This window comes from Perna viridis, chromosome 9 (genome assembly GCF_037379345.1).
Source record: "Perna viridis isolate PV_CMFRI_1.1 ecotype Kerala chromosome 9, ASM3737934v1, whole genome shotgun sequence".
In the NCBI taxonomy this organism is placed as follows: domain Eukaryota; kingdom Metazoa; phylum Mollusca; class Bivalvia; order Mytilida; family Mytilidae; genus Perna; species Perna viridis.
This window is the reverse complement of record NC_142453.1, coordinates 28,265,641-28,286,092: the sequence shown is the minus strand read 5'-3', so window position 1 is coordinate 28,286,092 and position 20,452 is coordinate 28,265,641. Positions and strand designations below refer to the sequence as shown.

Genomic DNA, 20,452 nt, shown 5'->3' with positions numbered 1-20,452 from the left:
CATGTATTATATGAAAAATGAAGTGAAAAGACATAGAAACCAGATTAACATTTATCAAAACAGTCTATCGGACCGAATAGTTGACAATCAGGAGCAAACGATGAATCACTGGTTTGTTTTATAACATTGTTGATTTTGTTGTTTTGTACACCGGATTATATAATACTTTGGTCAGATGGTAGTCGATAAGCTGTTGTTTAATATAAAGATCATCCAGCATGTTTTAGACAGATGTATAACTGACATGACTGATTATTGTGTTAAATTTACCTCAGTTCATGTAAAAAATTGTGGCTTCCTCGGTCAGATGAATGTCTGACATTTTTAATCATAGGTACAATGAGATACTAGATATTTTTCAATCATTTAGAAGCGCTTCTTGAAGTGATTTTTTTCATGTTGTTTTGGAAATATAATGACTTACGCCTTTCCTCAACTCATAGGAAAATATCACAAAAACCATGAAAATTTTGCAGAAGTGTTTTATAAACATGTGCATTAACCGTTCGATCTAAAATCATTTTTAGAAATAAAAAAAACCTTCAATTAAATTATGCCCCTATACCCTTTTTTGTTCCTAGAAAACTAGTAAACAAACAATTTTGTTATTGTTACTAAGTAGCTTATAAAATTTGAATACGTAACTTTAATGAGTTACATACTTGTGAGTCGACTTTGATTTGTTCGTTGTCGCTGCATATTTTGTTACGATATTGTACATCAAGTGTTTTATTGTATGTGTTTTTCATCATCGTTTTAAAGGAAACAGATATGTTTTGCTTGAAAGAAATATTGATGAAGCATCCTCTTTTCAGGTTAGTGACAATCGAGCATATTCCAGATAAGTGCGTGAAAGAGGCGTGGTTTATGCTTGCCAAATTAAATTTTCTTTCCGGATGTTTCTAACATCAGAGCATGTTGGTGGTACCAGTTGTGACATATTGCAGACAGACATCAATGGACTTACAGAAGAAAATGATAGCATGAAGCTATTTAAAGGATTACATCATTAACCGAGGACATGTGATGAACATAGATTTGTGAGTAAAATAAAAGACACATTATTAAAAAGGCTGAATGCATTTCCGTATTGCAGAAATTGCTTTAACTTTTTATTATCCGATTCAAGTACGGTATATTTTTATAACATTTTGGAAACAAATAATTTTTCAAAATATCACTGAAAGTTTAAAACTAATATAGTTAAAAGGCGATCTAATGCAATTACATGTATGCTGAATATTTGATTTGACATATTTCTATTCTTGTTTTATATTTTGTATATTTCTCCAATAACTATAATGTATACCTCATAATTGAATTTAAGTCTGAATGAGGAAATCTTAAAAAAATATTACCTAGGCTACTGATTTCCATTATTTATTGATTCATTTTTAATTGCAATTATCTCAGTGCCTACATTGGTAGAATGTGAATTATTTAAGTAGCACTCCTGATAAGAATAATGTAAAATGTGATTATGGTTGAAAAGCCTACATTTTTTTAAAATTTTTAATATTGTGTTTTAAATGCTTAAATTAAGGAATAGAACTCTGTAAAGGACACTTAAATACTCTATAGAAACTGTTGAATTTTCAACGTAGGCATGAGAAAAAGATTTTCGAGGGAAGAAATGAACAATCGATTTCAAAAATGTAAAATTAATGCATTTAGAATTAATTACAGGCAACATTATCCCAAATGATTTCTTCAATAATATCGTTCATTCAATTACATGTAACTTTGTACATTATTTTGGTGATATCAGTAAGTTGCAACTAACACACGTCTTTTACATGTAACCACATGTATCGTGTTATTAAACGCATTGATCCGATGCAGCAGTGAAGTCTCACATTCTGAGACGTTGTATAATATTGATTTGTTGTGACATGCATTATTAATTTGATCTTCTATCCTACATAATAACACCTAAATGAACTGTCGTGTACTACCATACATCGTGTACTAAGTTATCGCCCTAGATTAATCCAGCGAAAGTTTAGTGTACTTAGTGCAGGCGGTGTTACCATAGAAGTCACAGCAGTACGAGTCCCGCGGAGGGAACGACCAAAAATGTACTTTGCAAATTTGACAGTTCTAACATCGTTGGAAATTTTTCAGACCCATATATATATATATATTTTAGGTCAATACTTGATGTAGTTCCCTCTTTAGAATGCGACAAAAATCAAAACGGACAGTTGTTGTATTTCTTGTCTTCCTCATTTTAGCAGGTATTATTTGGTTTCCCAAACAGCCGACAAATCATGTTACCCCACGTAATCCGTTCCCTTATTACTGGCCTTTGAGGAATGTATCTGATGTAGTGAAAGAAATAATCAAAACTGGATCAACAAACACTAAACAAATTAACTCCATTTACGATGAATATAGCATTACTCAAGATTCAGTGTTACATGGAAACAAACTTAATCATATTGGTAAAGTCTTTTGCAAGAAATGTGAAACGCCGTTATGCCATCAGAAACACTTGGGGAAGTTGCAGGAATGATACCGTGCAAACTGTATTTCTATTGAGATATTCTGATAAAAGCAGGGAAATAGTAGTAAATGAATACACGGAATACAAAGATATAATACAAGGTTCCTTTAAAGATATCTACAAACATTATATTTTAAAACTCACATGGCGTTCGACTGGGTCACGTCTCAATGCTCTCACTATAAATGGGCGTTTTTTGTTGATGATTATTTCGTGAACATTTCTAATTTGCTTCATTTCATTCAGAAGACGAAGGAGAATGACGAAAATACTATTTTTGGATCTTAGCAGTGCAACAGACTACCAGTTCGGTTAGACACAAAGATGGTATATTTCAGAAGAGGAATATCTATGCACTATCATGCCACCATATCTTTCTGAAGGTTATATTCTAGCTCCTATCCATGTTGTCAAAAACTGATATTATCGTTCCCATTTAGTAAAATAATTTGGTTTAATGATGTTTTTATATCTCTAGTTCCCATTCAATTAAACATTCACCTGACACATGAACCTAAATTTGTGAATTCTCATCAGAGAGCTTCAGAAGTCGAAAATATTATATCATGCCATAGCTATAGCACAGAAGAATTTCTTTACGAAGGGTGGTTACAACTTAATTCCAGAAGTTGATTTGACAGTCTTTTAAACAGAACAAAATCTGGAAAGCGTATGGAGTTATTTAGAAGCTTGTAAATCTCTTAAGTTAAGCGACTTCGTATACACACTTGAAGTATCAAGTTCACCTACTTATATTCGAAAACCAATTGATTATCCATTTATAACAAACATTTTCTCCATAATTTATTGCTATTTTCAACAATAATTTGATATGATTGGTGGATTGATATTCGTGTTGTGACGTTTTTGACGGGAGAATGTTCGAAGGTGAAAATACCGAATTCATTTCAGTTAGAATTATCGAAAATTTTAAGGCCACATTTTTTAAGTTATTGGTTTAGGGATGTGTCGACCTGATTTTTTTTCAGCAAGGAGAAAAAAAATGAAATTTTAATTTACCAATTACTACATTTACTGCCACCGACTACAGATAACAAAAATGGCAAGAACAAAATATTACACCTAAACTAAGGGCAACGCCTGTTTCTTGTTTATTTCATTCCACAAGTCAGTGAGCTACTTCAATAAAATCATGTTACAGGTTTTTGGTATTTTGGGAAATACGTTAACACTGGCTAGAGATGATACAATCAAAATACGTATGATTAAAAAGAATGTAATCAGTTCCTTTGAATGATTTAAGAGTTTAAAACCACATGGCTTAATTTGTATTCACAACAAGAAGTTGAAAAAGATTGGGTATATAATTGATGGGAAAATCACACCTATTAAGCTGTGTGTGGAAATAAGCAAGAGAGCTTATGATAATTTGTTGTCTTTTTGTTAGACCATTTCATCCTTCATAATAATTGAAATTTTATAAACAATTTTCAAATCACAGGACAATTTTAAGAGAAATCAAAGTGAAAAAACAGACAAGGTTAATTGCCTACCAATTAATGACAAATGACTAGTTTTAAATACATTTTTTGTAGGTTTGAAATTGATTAGACAATTTAATTGTGTTTACAGTTTTTAAAAAGGTAATTCAGTCTCTCAGTGTAATTGTTATATGAAAATAAATTACAAATTAAAGATCAACGGTTGAACCATTACCAAAAAGTGGGACAGACGTTTGATCAAGCTTCAGTGCATCTGTTTTCTTTATATGTACAAAACGGAGATTAGTTTTTTATTAGCTTTTTTTCAATTCGACTTAATGCAAGGACCGTCAGTGGGCATAGTAGGTATGTTTAGTGTAAATTTAAAAGACAAACTACGTTTATACAACAGAGATGCCATCTGGCTTCGAATGGAAATGTTTTTTTGAGGCAATTGAATAAACAATCAACTTGATATAGGGAGCAAAACTAATGTATAAATGTAATGACGAAAGTACGTAAAAGAGGCAATAACCCTACAAATAAGGTAACAGATAGGCTGTGTTTGAGAAAACCATGCAAAATCTCACTTTTTGTCCAAAAGTCATTTTTGCATTGACTGAAAATTTCTATTGGGGTTGGAAGATATTAAATTAAGATTTCAAACTGAATACCTTAAGTTACAGTCATTTCTAAATATTTATCATTATTGCATTTAAACTATTTTCATTGTTAAAAAATGAAAGTGCTAGAATTTTAAATACGAAATAATTTTGAAAAACTGTAAGAACAACGTTCTTTCAAGTTAAAGAAAGTCAGTTTGATAGTTTATTTTGAAAATTGGCACGCTGCCAAGTAAATGAATATTGTAGGGGTTTTTCTTCTGTTTTGGTATGGGTAAATCGGAAGTATGTCATGGCCGAAATAACACTTAAAATAAACTATAGTTACTTTTAAAACATCAGCGTTGCTTTAAATTACGTATTTGTAAAATGTCGATCTGGGTTTTTTTACATTTTCATAATTTTTTGTGCGCTTGAAAATAAGGTATTTTTCGTAAAAATTCGAAATTTGTTACGCAGGTTTTCTATATGTTATAAATGCCCTATACAAAACTTTATACAATATATAATCCATTAAAAGGAGTCAACTTGAAGATTGAAGTCAGAAAAACACTGAATAGCATTTAAATACAAGTTGGAAAACAATCTTTTATATAAAAGCAATTTTAGGGACAAGATTATTGTGGTCCAACTTATTCAATTAGAAAATTAGATGTTCCCATCCCCTACATTCTGTTCTTCCTTTCTTTGTTTGAAAAAAAAAATCATAATCTACAAATTAATAAAACTTTCATGTACACGATGATAAACTTGTACTTGAGTATCTTTATATCGGACGGGTCAGTATCTAACTTTGTCACAAACAAATATCGACATGATTATGGGCGGTAATGCTGAAGTAGTGCCTAGTGGAGATAGTGGATTGTTCTCAAACACTGCTTATATGTTACCATTTAAAAATTGAGCTCTGAGCCCAATGTAGACTGTCATTTAGCATGAATTAAAGCGATGCTGAAAAGGCCTAGGACAGAATATCGGAAACTTTAATACCATTAATGGATTCAATAAAGACAGGAAAGACAAATGTACTGATATAATCATTATTTAAAAAAAATCGTATAGCCGAAGACATTTCGGTTACTACTAAAAAGTAAATATGTACAGTTTGCAGTTGCACATCTACAAAAATGTGCAATGTATGTCGCAATGTACTGAATAGGCATGGGATAAGCCTGACTCCCAATGTGGTAAATACTTTTTGTGTTTTGCCTTACTGTACAACCTAACCGCTTTTCAGTTTTTGGATTTACTGTCCAGGGCTTTGTTCTGATTTGGCGCAATGGCCGAAAAGGATTAAGTGCAAAAGTAATCAAGGGAACCAAGGTTATAGCGGTAAATCAAAAGAATGTAATCCAGGGACAAAGATCAGACATACACAACAAATAACATTAAGTAACTAAAATCATACATAAAGAGTAACAAAAGCAAATGAGCAACGTGGACTCCACTAAAATCTGGGAGCATGGACCAGGTACAACCTACAGGAAACACTGATAAATACCGAAAAAATATACTGCATTTGTAAATGTATTTTAAATTGATTCATTAAAGATGTTTTTTTCTGTTTAGGGTCCTATAGAATCGTCAGTGGTATTGGCTGCCAGGCCCTTGCAAAGCTTGTTCCCTGCTTTTGTTTCTTTAAAATAAGATAAAAAGTAATAAAACATAGTCATGAAATTACTTTGTCTGTAAAATGCTGAATGTGAAAAACTACGATAAGTATATACGTAGTTGCTTTTGAAATGTAAGAGTGCATGCATGTTTTTTTCTGTGTAGAGTATACCAGTATTCACATTCAAATGTTTTTGGTTGGTTTTGTTTACTTCTTTATTTTTGTTTTTGTTGTTGTTTTTTTTTTTTTGTTTGTTTTTTTTTTTTCACTTGATTGTTGTAGATACAATGACCATATAAATATCCATATTATTTTATATTTTTTGCTGATATGAATAAAATCCTGAATGGTTTTAATTATCTTCAACACGGCACTCGCAAAGGAATGAGCTTGAATTTCAAGTATGAAGGAATGCAAGAATGGTGATTGAAAAATTTCAGTTCCCCGTCTATCATTGCCTTCATCAATAATAAATGCTCATGAGGTTTCCTACTTGTTATATTTGTACATGAACATACATGTAATGGTGATTCCTAGTATTCATTGAAATTCTGAGTAATAAAATTTATTTAAATTTAAATTTGTTTAAAAATTAAATGATGCCAATAAAGAGAGAAACAGATTTTTAAACAAACATGTAAAATAAAGATCCTGTCCATTTTTATTGCAGCCAAATGAGTCTTCTAGGAGAGTGTAAGGAGCAGAAAGTGCCATGAAATGATAAAGAACAGAATGGATAAATCCAGACTGACTTTGAGTTCTGGAGCTTAGGATGGGAATATTGAAACAAACTGGAGAAAACATAACCAACCTTGTTAAAAATACAAATGTACAAAATGTTCATTTGTATGAAATTTATATATTGCATATATGCACATACATGTAAAAGTAACAGTAACATATACAACATCTCAGAATGTGACGACTCTATTCTCTACACTGCTCCATCGGATCAAATTGATACAGGGAAAATAACGTAAACTTAGAGAAGGGTCTGAAAAATTCCCAACGATGTTAGAACTGTCAAATTTGGGAAGCAAATTTTTGTCGTTTCCTCCGCGGGACTCGAACTCGTACCGCTGTGACATCTATGGCAACACCGCCTGCACTAAGTCCAGCGCCCTAGACCACTCGGTTGATTTGTTGTGACATGCATCATTAATTTGATGCTCTATCCTACATAATAACACCTAGATGAACTGTCCCGTACTACCATACATGGTGTAATAAGTTACAGCCCTAGATTAATCCTACGAAAAGGAATCACCTGGCCAGCGAAAGCTATATTTTTATATAGCCTAGCTGGCCGAGTGGTCTAGGGCGCTGGACTTAGTGCAGGCGGTGTTGCCATAGATGTCACAGCGGTACGAGTTCGAGTCCCGCGGAGGGAACGACAAAAATTTGCTTCGCAAATTTGACAGTTCTAACATCGTTGGGAATTTTTCAGACCCTTCTATATATATATATATATATATATATATATATATTGTATGTATATGTATATCTGCAAGTAAGACTGTCAAACAGTATTACATAAATGTAGATGTACATTTATGTCATGTTATGGAATAAAAAGTGAATCTCTCTTCTCAGAGAAATATTGGCATTATATCTTAATTATAAAGAAGTTTAGTTAGTTGTCAGTAGGAGACACACGTTGTGCAGCTTGTACATGTAAATCCAAATTTGCTATAATCCATTCTTAAGAAATTATCTCCCCTTAAAGAATGCACATGATATTGTTGAAGATTCATTGTCAGTTTTATGGATGTACCATATATTAAAGCTTTTATGTGAAAAATATTCTTCATAATGATGATTTTGTGGTAGATATATGCATTTACACATGATAATTTCTTTTCTGTTAAAGCATGCAGGCATAATACCTAAATTGGGTATTCAGAGTTTGACCCACTCCTCCCCAACTTATATTTTGCTATTATATGTCCGAACATATATTTACTTGTGTTATCATCATAAAGTTTGAACTTGAAAACATTTCTAGATTTGTCTCACTTGTTAAGATACTTCTTCGTCAACTAGAGAAATGTAAAATGTGGCTAAAATAAGGAATTTTTTTTTTAAATTTGGCAAATTTTAAAATTTTAATACTTATTTTTAGGTTTTTGGTCACTGATTATGACAATCTGCCTGTTGGTTTAGAAAAGGCTAATTTTACCTCATTTAATAAGTTAAGTTCATTGATCATATATTGAACTCTTTCTAAATAAATTCTTAATTTTGCATGTTTTTTACCTGAAAATTGGCATTTGCCTGGTATATTCTCAGAAAGCAAATGGCGGGCATATCTCGGCCAAATTGAATTTCAGGGAACAAAATTGCAGATTATCGTTTCGGGGGTCCTACCCAATGCACTGTAAATTATTGCTGAAATCACTTTTGGACGATTGTACATGGTTTTCTAAGAGACAGCCTATTAAGGACCTAAGGAAAGGGAAACAACTCTTAAAATCCGTGATATGTTTGTATCATTTTCAACTTCACCAAAGCCTTTAAAGCTTTCCCGTAAAACAGTATGTAATTTGTCCGAGTTTCTTTGATTCTTTCACGAGATTGGTGTCTAATGCGTCTCAAAATTTCTTCCTTGAGCAACAGTGTGTCAATTTCTTCCATGTGAATAGTGTAAAAAGTTTCTTTCATGTTATCCTGGTTCAAGGGACTACGTTCAAGGTATTAGCTATGTGTAACATACTAAATATTGCCATCAGGAACCAGTCTACTTTCATGTAAACCCGTCCCTGAATAGCAATTTGATTATATAAATTTGAAATTTTGTCAAAACCAACTATTTCATGTCTTTCATTTTTCTAATTTTTGAAACCAAATAATATGCTTATGAAATAATATGAATTTATCTTCCTAGTTGCTTATTAAAAAAATGACACGTTTACCGTTGGGGCTTTCACAATGTAATATTTGATTCGAAATTTATTAGAAGTGAAGAATATTTTAATTTGGCAATTAAAAATTGAATACTTATATTAAAAAATGTCACTATGTTTAAACATTAATATACAATATCAGAAGAGTTTGTGTAAATATGAATTTATAACTAAAGGCGTCGGACAGATGCCTGAATATGATGTCGCAAGAATTACATGGACAATGCAGAATAGAATATCAAATTTGGAAAAACAAAATCGAGACTCTTTGTTCAATTGCGAATCATTCAGTACGTGGGTTGAGACAACTCCTGTGCATCCCACTCAACAACAAAAATATAATTTTTTTTTCCAGTACCTTTTTACAGCTCATTCACGAATCTTTTGCCGCGAAAACAAAATAAACAAAACCTTTGATGATAAAAAAATCATTTTTTTTACGTTTTTGATTCTTTGAACTTCTGTTTTTATAAAACGTAGTCAACTGACATGTATGTGTATCATCATGTAGACCAATATCTCAATTTTACAATGGTATCAAGAAAGTAAATGAGTAAAATGACAAAATATGTCCCTACCCCACCAAAAAATCGCTTTAATTAACATGTAGAATTGTCAGATATTCAGAAATTATACCCCCCCCCCAAAAAAAAAAAAAATAAACAAGGCAAAAAAAAAAAACCAAAAAAAAAAACAAAACAAAACAAAAGAAAGAAAGAAACAAACAAACACAAATAATAATAATAAAAAAAACAAAAAATAGGATTTTCGACTTTTCCCTAAAAAGTCATATATATTCTACCTTACTATTTATTGCTATACTAAAACGTCTCTAATTTGGTATTATTCGAAAGATAATTTTATTTTCTACATAAATAAGCCACGATTGCTAATTTTGAACCAAAAAAATATTAAAAAAAACATATTAAAAATATTACCCGTTTTCCTAGGGAACTGGTCTCTAGAAGAATTCTCATTCACAGTAGACCGTCACTGTTAAACTCATATTTTAGGCATTCATAATTAAAAACATGGTGTACCCAACATATCAGATTAATGCATGCGCTTAGATATCCTTTTTGGGTTACAATTACTGCAAAATAGTAAAAAGGGGAATTTCCTCTACATCACCCTTTATTCATTTTTTTTTTCAGAATACCGTGGTTTAAACAAGCTTTTGTACATTTACATTGTGCTTTAGCTTTCAAATGAGCTCAGGTAATAAGTATTTGAACTTTCCAAGTACAATTGGCTGACAAGTTGCCACCCCACCAATGAAAATAATACCTAAACATAAATTAAAATGTGAATAATTGATGTAAAAAGATATGTTAGGTAGTTTTAATTTAATTTTCGATATATCCACTATATCTGCTCATTTCAGGCGCGTATGTTTTTTAGTTTCAATGTGCAAATAATGAATTTTTCATCAAAAAGGAGAATTTAAGGAATTTCATAGTTGTTCCATTTCACCAGTAATTAGCATTTTTTTCAAATACCGTACCTCAAACAACCTTTTGTATATTCAAATACAATTACATAGAGTATTGACTTTCTGATATAAATTTGTGAACTTTACCAAGTACAATTAGGTGAAAAAATTCCACCCCTACCCATCCATGAAAAAAAAGTACATCAACATGGACCACAATTTTAATTTCTAGCTCATAATCGATTTAAAAAAGACATGTTCGGTACTGGTGTTTCAAAATTTTTGGACTTTCATATTTTCTTCCTTTTCACCAGACATGGGCAATTCAACCGTATTTCTGACAAGCTTTCGAATATTTAGAATGCTACATATGCGGTCTAGTATATGTCGATGAAACCGACGTACTTTTTAAGAGTAATAAAGGGGACCAAGGTTATAGCGGTAATCAAAAGAATGCAATCCAGGGACAAAGACCAGATATGGAAAACAGACATACACAACAAAGAACATAAAGTAACTAAAATCAAACACAAAAAGTAACAAAAAAGTAAATGAGCAACTCGGACTCCACTAAAAACTGAAAGCATGGACCAGGTGCACCGGTAGAGTAAGCGTCCTCTGCTTGTCTAGAAACACCCGCCGAGTTGCTCATAAAAAGTCAAGTCCGGGGTAGACAAACGAGGAAAGGAAAACTATGACCCGTTGAATAAATCAGTTTTCATGGCGCAGATGGATACACCATAACGATCCACGAGTTCATGATGACGACCATAAAACTTCTGTAGTGATGACTTCAATCTTGTAACAACATAACCCTGTTCTAGAAGCCTATTTGTTAGAGTTCTAGCGCGGTACAAAAAGTCTGCGTAGTTTCGGAAAGCTCTGGCATAACGTATGACTTCTGATATGAACACTCCAAACGCAGGTGCTGAAGGGATGTTGCCACAGATGAAAGGAAAGTGACAATTTTGAATGAAGTCATCACGTTGTCGTAAAGTTTGGTCGATAGTTTTTCTTTACCATCGACTTCTAAGTGTAGGTCAAGATATGAGGCCGACTTCACAGTGTCTGTAGTATCCTTTATCTCAAGTTCTTCGGGGTAGATGTGATGTATCAAATCCCCGAACTTAGGATTGTTTAAAGATAATACGTCATCTATACAGCGGAAACTGAGATTAAACGATATTCTTTCTTTCGGAACAGATCAGCTATAAAGTCAGCCTCATAAGAGTGAAGGAATAGTTCAGCAAGTAAAGGAGCACACTTTGTTCCCATTGGAATGCCGACCCTTTGTTGAAAAATACGTCCACCACACTGGACAAATATGATGTCGATTAAAAATTCCAGCATTTTGGAAACATTTGTCTCTGTATATTTGGAAGATGATTAGAAATTTTTTCTTACAAAGTATGAGGAATCTCTACCAAGAACTCTATATTTGTATCTAGGTGTACCATCTTTTTTCGGAAAAACAACGATGTAAGTCGGGATTTTAACTGAGTATGGGGAATGGACGTATACAGTGTTGAAAAGTCATAGGTTTTAATGTATTATATTCAGATAATAGTCAAAAGATCTTTCGAATTTTTCGGGATCCACATTGAATTAATACCACTACGGGAGTAACAAGTGTTGTGGTAGGACTGAAGACCCCAATTGACAGTTGTGAGTATAGAAGTTAAAAGTTTTGAGAGAGGCTTGGTGGTACATTTTGCAGATCCAGCTACGAAACGTTGTTTGTATGGATTCTTGTGGAGTTTAGTAATCCAGTACATAGACGGTAAATCACAATCATCGTCCTTGGTAGAGAGACCAAAAGAAGATAGCACAGGTTTATGGTTTTCCACAATCTCTTCTTTGGAAAGTGTGGTAGACGTATAGGCCTTATCACTGCTATTATTTTCTACATCTACATAATAAACATTGGATGTAAAACGTTTTGCAGACAAAAACAATGTTGTTTTGGGCTTTGTCTGCTGGTACGACAACATACTTGTTATGTATAGTAGACAATGTTATACAAACGAATGTGCGGTCATCGTTTGGGAATTTATACCACAAAATTCCAAACAGTTTATCCACATTTTAATCAATCATTCAATTCTTTCAACGAAAGTTTGTGTTTTGGAAAAAAATATCCATTCAACGTACAGTCCTGCCGTAAGTATAGGCTATTGTAGGGAGAGAGGAATACTGGATACGCATACTAGGTATTGCAATACCTTACGACTGCAATGACAACATCAAAAGTATAGGAAACCTTTCCAGTCAATATAACAACATGATTGTAAAATAATTATTTGACAAAAAACTAAGACGGATATGGAGTCTTGGTCATCGCAACTATACATCACGTAACGTGGATGACGTCTCCATAGATTGTCTTCATCCTTTTATACAAAAACCTCCTGGACTTTATCACAGTCGAACTAAACTTTATTCTATATCTCTCACGCTACAACACCCCCTTTACAAAACGAGTCTTGAAACTCACGTTTCTGAACCTACCTTATCATTATGTAGCCTTCTGGCCATCATTTTGGATATTGGTTCCCACGAACTCATTAAACCAGTTTGTGTTAAAGGTCAAAAGGAAGAAAACGAGCATTTCTTTCACTACCATTTGTCATCAAAGATAAATGATATTAATTTGGCTAACGTCCTCCATCACAAAACCGTCGCCAATACAATTCCCATGAATTATAATTACAAATCAATACCGATTATTTCATATACCTAAACTTCATCTATTGCATCAAAGAAAAAGTCAGTTATAAAAGGCTATTGCAGGACCTCGAGATTGAAGTCTTCAAGGCTAAACCACTTTATTGTTTTTGCAAAAATCTCAATTCGAATGTGATCCTCGCGGTCACGTCATTACGGGAGATTTAAAAGTCATCGAAAACAAATATTTACGTAAAGTCCGTTCTAAAGGCCCCAAGTACCGTGAACCACGCTTCATAAATTGGAAAAAATAACTTACTGGCGAGGAATAAAACGAAAAAAAGAAAACATTGAATCACAGTCAGAGTGGGTGAAGGCTGTGTGGTCTTTAAATTTGAAGTTTTAAGTTGGTCAATGAGTATTAATACTACATCAGTTTTCAAACACAATGATGTAGCGAAAACATTGTCTACATATGTTTTCGTACTTGTTTTGTCTGCAATACGTATTATATCTAATTTTGTTATTATCAGAGGTAGACGAAGGAAATAACAGCAGTTATAATATCTATCCTGCTACCACACTCTTCAAAAGATGAGATCTGTGCAATCCTCTTTTGGTTTCTCTACCAAAGAAGATGATTATGATCTATAGCTATGTACTTGATTAAAAAAGTCCACAAGAATCCATACAAACAACGCTATATAGCTGGATCTTCAAAACGTACCACCAAACCTCTTTCCAAACATTTCACTTCTATAATCACAGCTGTCAAATGTGGTCCCCAGTCCTGCCACGAAACTTGTTACTTCCGTAGTGGCATTAATTCAATGTGGATCCTGAAAAATTCGAAAGACTTGGAAATTCTGAATTCAAGAATTTTATCAGAATATAATAACATTAAAACCTATGACTTTTCAACTCTTTATATTTCTATTTCCCAAACTCAGTTAAAATCCCGACTCAAAAACATTATATATTTCTACCAAGACAAACGGAACACCTAGATAAAATTATGTAGTTCTTGGAAGAGATTCCTTATATTTTGTTGAGAACAATTCCAATTCATCTTCCAAATATACCGATGAAGATGTTTTCAAAATGCTGGAATTTGTGACCGACAACATCTTTGTACTGTGTGGTCGACGCGTTTTTCAACAAACGGTCGGCATTCCTATGGAACAGAATGTGTTTCTCTACTTCCTTACCCTTTTCCCCACTCTTATGAGGCTGTATTTATAGCTGATCTGTTCCTTTTCGCTTTATAGATGACGCATTCTCGTTGAACAATCCTAGTTTCGAGAATTTTATTCATCGCATCTACATCAAAGAACTTGAGATGACGGATACTACAGACACTGTGAAGTCAGCCTTATAATCTGACCTACACTTAGAGATCGATGGTAAAGGAAAACTATTGACCAAACTTTACGACAAACATGATGATTTTTCATTCAGAATTGTCGACTTTCCTTTCATCTGTTGCAACATCCCTTCAGCACCTGCGTATGCAGTGTTCATACCACAACTCATACGTTATGCCAGAGCTTGCCGAAACTACGCAGACTTTTTGTATCGCGCTAGAGCTCTAACAAATCGGTTTCTGGGACAGGGTTATGTTGCTGCAAGAATGAAGTCATCACTACAGAAAGGAAAACTTTACGACATGATGATTTCCATTCCGTATTGCCAACTTTCCTTTCATCTGTGGCAATATCCCATCAGCACCTGCTTATGGAGTTTTCATATCACAACTCATACGTTATGCCAGAGCGTGCGGTTACTATGTAAACTTTGTATCGCGCTAGACGTCTTTAACTTAAGATTCTAGAATAGGGTTATGTGGCTGCATGAAATTTAAGAATTAACATATTATCACGCATTTGAACGCTACGACACTATATAAATGTACTGTATCACACGAAAGCTTGTTTAAAATATGGTATTCTGTAAAAAAGAAATAACGAGTGATAAAGAGGAAATTCTAAAATTTTGAATTTTTTTTTTTCGGTTTTATAGTACATTTTGTCTTTTTACACAAAGAATTTTAGGTGTTATGGCAGTTTTCTTGATATCATTGTACAGTTGAGACATTTGGACTACATGATAATGCTTAAATTGTTTAATTTGTTAACACATGCTATACTAGGAAAGCTTAGACGCTCAAACAATAGTCACACAAATCTTGGCTTTCCGACACAGTGGGGTAAAAATATGGGCTTACACTGAAAAAAAATCGGAGAATAGTCTTTGGGGACAAAATGATTCGGTAATTGGAGGTAAAAATGTAGCTCAAGTTGGTAAGGGGGCGGGGGGGGGTGCACGGTAGAACCTCTCACCCCATGGACTATTTCTTCTTGAGTTCCAGTTGATCAAAATTGTATTATCATTATACTTATTCATTATACTTAGGTACTTATTTTACTTTGTAAAAGTATTACAGTAGATTTGCTGTTTCATTCGTTTAAGTTGTCTATATAGCTGTTTCCTCTCCTGATGAAAAAAGTTCTGACTATATTCCCTCTACGGTAAATTTTACAATCAAATTTCCTGGACTTTTTTTGTCTCATTCATATCATTGTTTAAATCGAATAACGTCATGGGAGAGACCTCAGCATAATAAAACAATTATTAACTGGATGCAAAGGTGATAGCAGTTTTTTTGCTCCCGAGGCACTAACTATTGTCCGAAGGAAATAGACTCCCACTCAGTCAATTTGCTTTAAAAATAGGGGTTTAAATTTTCGCTGTTGCTATTTTCGTGACTTTAAATTTAATGGAACGAAAATTATATGTAAAATGTACACATAACAAGGTGTAAAATAATATCTTATCGTCCCAAAAATGTGTGCTGATAAAATTTCGTGCTTTAATTGAACATATTTATCTTTTTACTTTTATACTTTTATTCGTTTACCATTTTGAAAAGAAATTTTGCAACAACAACAACAACAAAACACAAATAACAAAACAAAACAAAAACAGAAACTAAACAAATACAAAAAACAAAAAAAACAAAAACAAAAAAAAAACAAACAAAAAAAAACAAACAAAAAAACAAAAAAAAAAACAAAAGAAAAAAACAAACCAGCAAGTTTAAGATACAAATTATATCCTATTTTTATGAGTTTTTATCTTCAAGCTTAAAATACTTCATGTGAAATTTGCAGAGATGTTCGATATCTAAGAAAATTGTTCCCAATTCTTTGCAGAAATCTTAAATTCCAACATCACTTCTCAATATTGTAAACAAAACTGTCCTATTCATAAATCAATAAAAAAGGACCATAAACTTTAAATCAGGATATTGTTTCCTGCAGAGTCCACATTTGTGGGTTACAAGTATCGATACTCGTTATCCTTGGATCATATTCTTTTGATACCATTCGAATCCTTAGTCCTTTGATTTCTACTCCAATCAATTTATCCAGGTAGTAGCTGTGCTAAAGCTATGTACATTTGTAAAATTTACCATCGCTTAGGCTTTAAGTAGTAAAAAAACGTATCATAATGCACGAAATTACATATGCTAATAAGATTAATGAAAATTCAATTACCTATGAAATCAGTCTGCTCGGTAGGAGATTATGTTGTTGACTTGTTCCCCATGCATGAGCTCCAAAACTCTATATATTGTCTTGCATACTGAAACTTTATAGTATTGATTAATTCACATTCATATCAGATATCACATATGCGTCAGCAATATAATTACGACATTGAAGAACCAGTCAGTGAAAGAATTATGCATGGTTGCATCCACGTTGTGAATTTTCCCTTGCTTTTACCATTAGAACTAAGATATCATGAATATATTATTCATTTCTTTTTGAGAAATAAGTGTTATAATCTTATAGGAATACAGTCCATGTTTTGTAATTCTTTTCCATCTTCTTCATTTTCCTCATCTGAAATCAACCAAATGAAATAAAATATTTCTTTCTTAGTGACAATGTCACGTACCGTCTAACTATATTTGTTTCCAAATCATACTAATATTGCAAAGTTTGATATACTGTACATGTGTTACAAGGAATAGCCTCTCATTACCTGCATTAGAATAAAACATATGAGAAGATCTTAATTTAAAAAAGTTTACAAGAAGCATTCAAAATCATAACTACATGTATCAAAATAGTAAGCCAAATCCATCACCGTGAGGTTCTACCATGTGCAATACAAAAAATAAAGCCTAACTGTCTTAGTTATTTTAGAATTTGTAATATTGCATTTTGTTATGAATATAACTCTGGGTCAGATAAGCCTGACTTCTAGGTTGTTGAATATCATCGGGACCATTGGTCAACTAGCAGTGGCATCCATCCAATATTACTTAAAACGAAAGTACCAACCATTCGAATGTAGCATCTTTCGATATGCTCTACACAAGTTCATCAATTGAACGAAAACTGAGACATGTTTTGTTGTTTGTAACTTATCATGGATAAAAAGTTAATGTCTTTATGTGTGTTTATTCATTAAAAATATGATTCATGTGCTGTCAAATTGTTTTAAAATTTGATTTCAAGATGTCAAAGAACACAATAAATAAAATGAATGCGAATTGTAAGGTTTTTTTTCGCAGGTATGTAATACATGAATGAGGTTTGCCCGATTTCTTAACAAAGACTTTGATTTACTTATCTGACCACCCAAGAAACCGTGATAATTTATCCTATGAAACAAAAACTTTAATATATTCATTTTTGGAGTTGTAACGGCAGTGTATAATTTCGTAAAGTGTATGTAAGGGTGAATACGATAAGTCAGCGCATGCTATTCTTGCAGGGGAAAATACTCCAAAATAAAATCTATTTCCTCCCTGTTAATCAGTAAATAAATAATCCGGAATTTGGTATGTCCTAACGTATGAAAAATATAAGATAAGCTTGTCTTAAAAATATGTTAAAACTCATTGCAAAATCAGTATGAAGTTGCCGTACAGGTCAATGAATTTACCTGCCTTTACAAAAAATGAATAAGCTTACTTTCCTGTATAATGGTGTACGGATTATGGTTCAGATTTTAATCACCCTTCTCAATCTAAATATTTTGGTATTTCAAACGTCTGATCTTTACACTAATGACAAACAACTATAAAAGTGTTGATGTTAGGTCATTGATTGCATATTACGTAGGCTGTCCCTTTTTTAACCATAGTTAAACAGCCTGATAAACTTTACGATTGATTCACTTAATATCGTCTTTCTTCCTTAAATCTTTGGTTATTTATGTAGTACAGTACTTGTATGGGGAAAGTTTCCTATTCTATGGTATATTGGGGGATGAGGAATAGGGAATTGAGATGGGTGATGGAGATGATGTGATGGGTATTTCGAATGGGGAAGATGGGGAAACTAGTTTTATATTGTTATTGATAGGAAAAAGTGAATTAAATTCAATTAAAAATGACTGTTAAAATCTTCAAACTATAAAAATGTTTTTAAAATGTGAATATTTGATGAGAAAAATGTAACCAGGATTGTACTGGGTATGGGGATTTTTCTATGGGAATTGGGGAATCATGAATGGGGAATGGGGGATGTTATATGGTGCAAGTGGGAAGTGTATACCATTCTAGAGTGTACTCCACATAAGAATCATGCAACATGTGATTCATGGTTGGAAAGCATGTCCTTAGGTGATAAAACAATTTATGGAATGCACTATAACATTCAAACTTAAGGGAGATAACTCTGTAAATTACACTAAAATACAATGAAACTATTGGATTTACCATGTGGATTATCTCCTAAGAGTAGACAGATTGGAATGAATAATTATTAAATTCAACACATAGACCTATAAAGCAACTTAAAGGGTAAGGCCACCTTTGTATTAAGTTCGCTTCTTATGATAAATCATATCCACGTAAACAAAAATAAATTGTCTTTAATGTAAAATGCGCTTTTATAAAATGCTCAAGGCTATGCAAAGTTTTAAATCTTTGAAACATATGTAAATACCCATCTTAAAGAGCTCTCCTTTCTGGAGGAAGATCAGAAGCAGACTTTATTGATTTTAACCGATAGCTTCCGATTGGTTAGTGACGTCACTAAGTCGATTTGGTACTGATACAAGTACAGCAAATAATAACTAAATGAAGAATATTCCGTAAATATTTCTTCAATCCTGTTTATCTAATCACCAAAACATGTTGTAAAGCTTACGATTGCAGAAATAATAAAACAGAATATTCAAAAAGTTTTTGATCAGCAACATGAATATTCTTTGGAAGTAGATTTTCCTACGACATATATACTAGTCTTGTGGCAGCAAATCCCGTTTTTTTTGGGTTGAAATTATGGTTGAAAAGTCCAAATTTGAGATTTTTTCGGACATCGTAATCAATTACCTATTTACTTTCACTTTACAAACCGACTTCGTGGTGTCACAACTCAACCAATCATAGTGGCGCCCATAGACGCGTCTAAAAGTGCTCAGAAGTCTGGCCGAAGCCTAGGGCGTTCTGCCCATAGAGCAATTGGGTTGTGTGTCCCAGGTTGTGGAATGGGGTAACCGTGGTATGATACATTCTGGGGTCGTCAAGCCATAATACGGAAAATCTCAAAGATGCCACGTTCCTCGCACGTTAAAGAACCCTTCTGTGGTATTCTCCTGAAATAGAAACTATAGGGCTCAGCCACAGGAGACTAAATAGCTCGATCCTGCCCACCTCTCCCTGTTTCCAGCGGCAATCAAAATTTGTTGACCCCATTATCCATGTGTCCCATCCTTTTTTTCATTCCATCATCATTTCATGTTCATTTAATAATCTATTTCATGAACATCGCCTGAATATAGCTTAAATATTGCTGATCGGGCATTAAACCCCAACAATCAATCCATCAATCAATCACCATAACCATCTACATTGCCGCTATATTCAAATTCAATGAACTTATGTACTTTTAGAATGGTACACTGCACATAGTTCTCATTTTTTTTTATAATATTTCCAAATCTAAATGCTTTAACAATTTACATGTCTTATACACATATTTGACGAACTTGAATGCATGTAGTAACGATATTGATGTCCAATTGAGACCCATTTGAAATGAAGACTGGCCCTATTTTCGCGCCAGTGGTACATCCTTATTACTTATAAACTCACTGTAATGAAACTACTCCTTTTCGATTTTTATTAAGAAAAAAAGGGAAGGTAAATGAGATTTAATTATGAAAGAAATATTGAATTAAAATGCGCGGCAAAACTTTTCGCAAATTTTTGTTTTTTATGGAACTATTAACAACTGCACCACGCTAT

General features: G+C 32.9%; 1 long non-coding RNA gene across 1 annotated transcript; it reads left to right on the top strand.

Annotated features, from left to right (window-relative positions):
• The first annotated feature begins 909 nt into the window (after window positions 1-909).
• On the top strand, window positions 910-7,022 carry LOC148607624 (uncharacterized). The gene is made up of 2 exons (XR_015915293.1): window positions 910-1,040; window positions 6,854-7,022. It is a non-coding gene; the product is annotated as an uncharacterized LOC148607624 (long non-coding RNA).
• The last annotated feature ends 13,430 nt before the right edge of the window (window positions 7,023-20,452 follow it).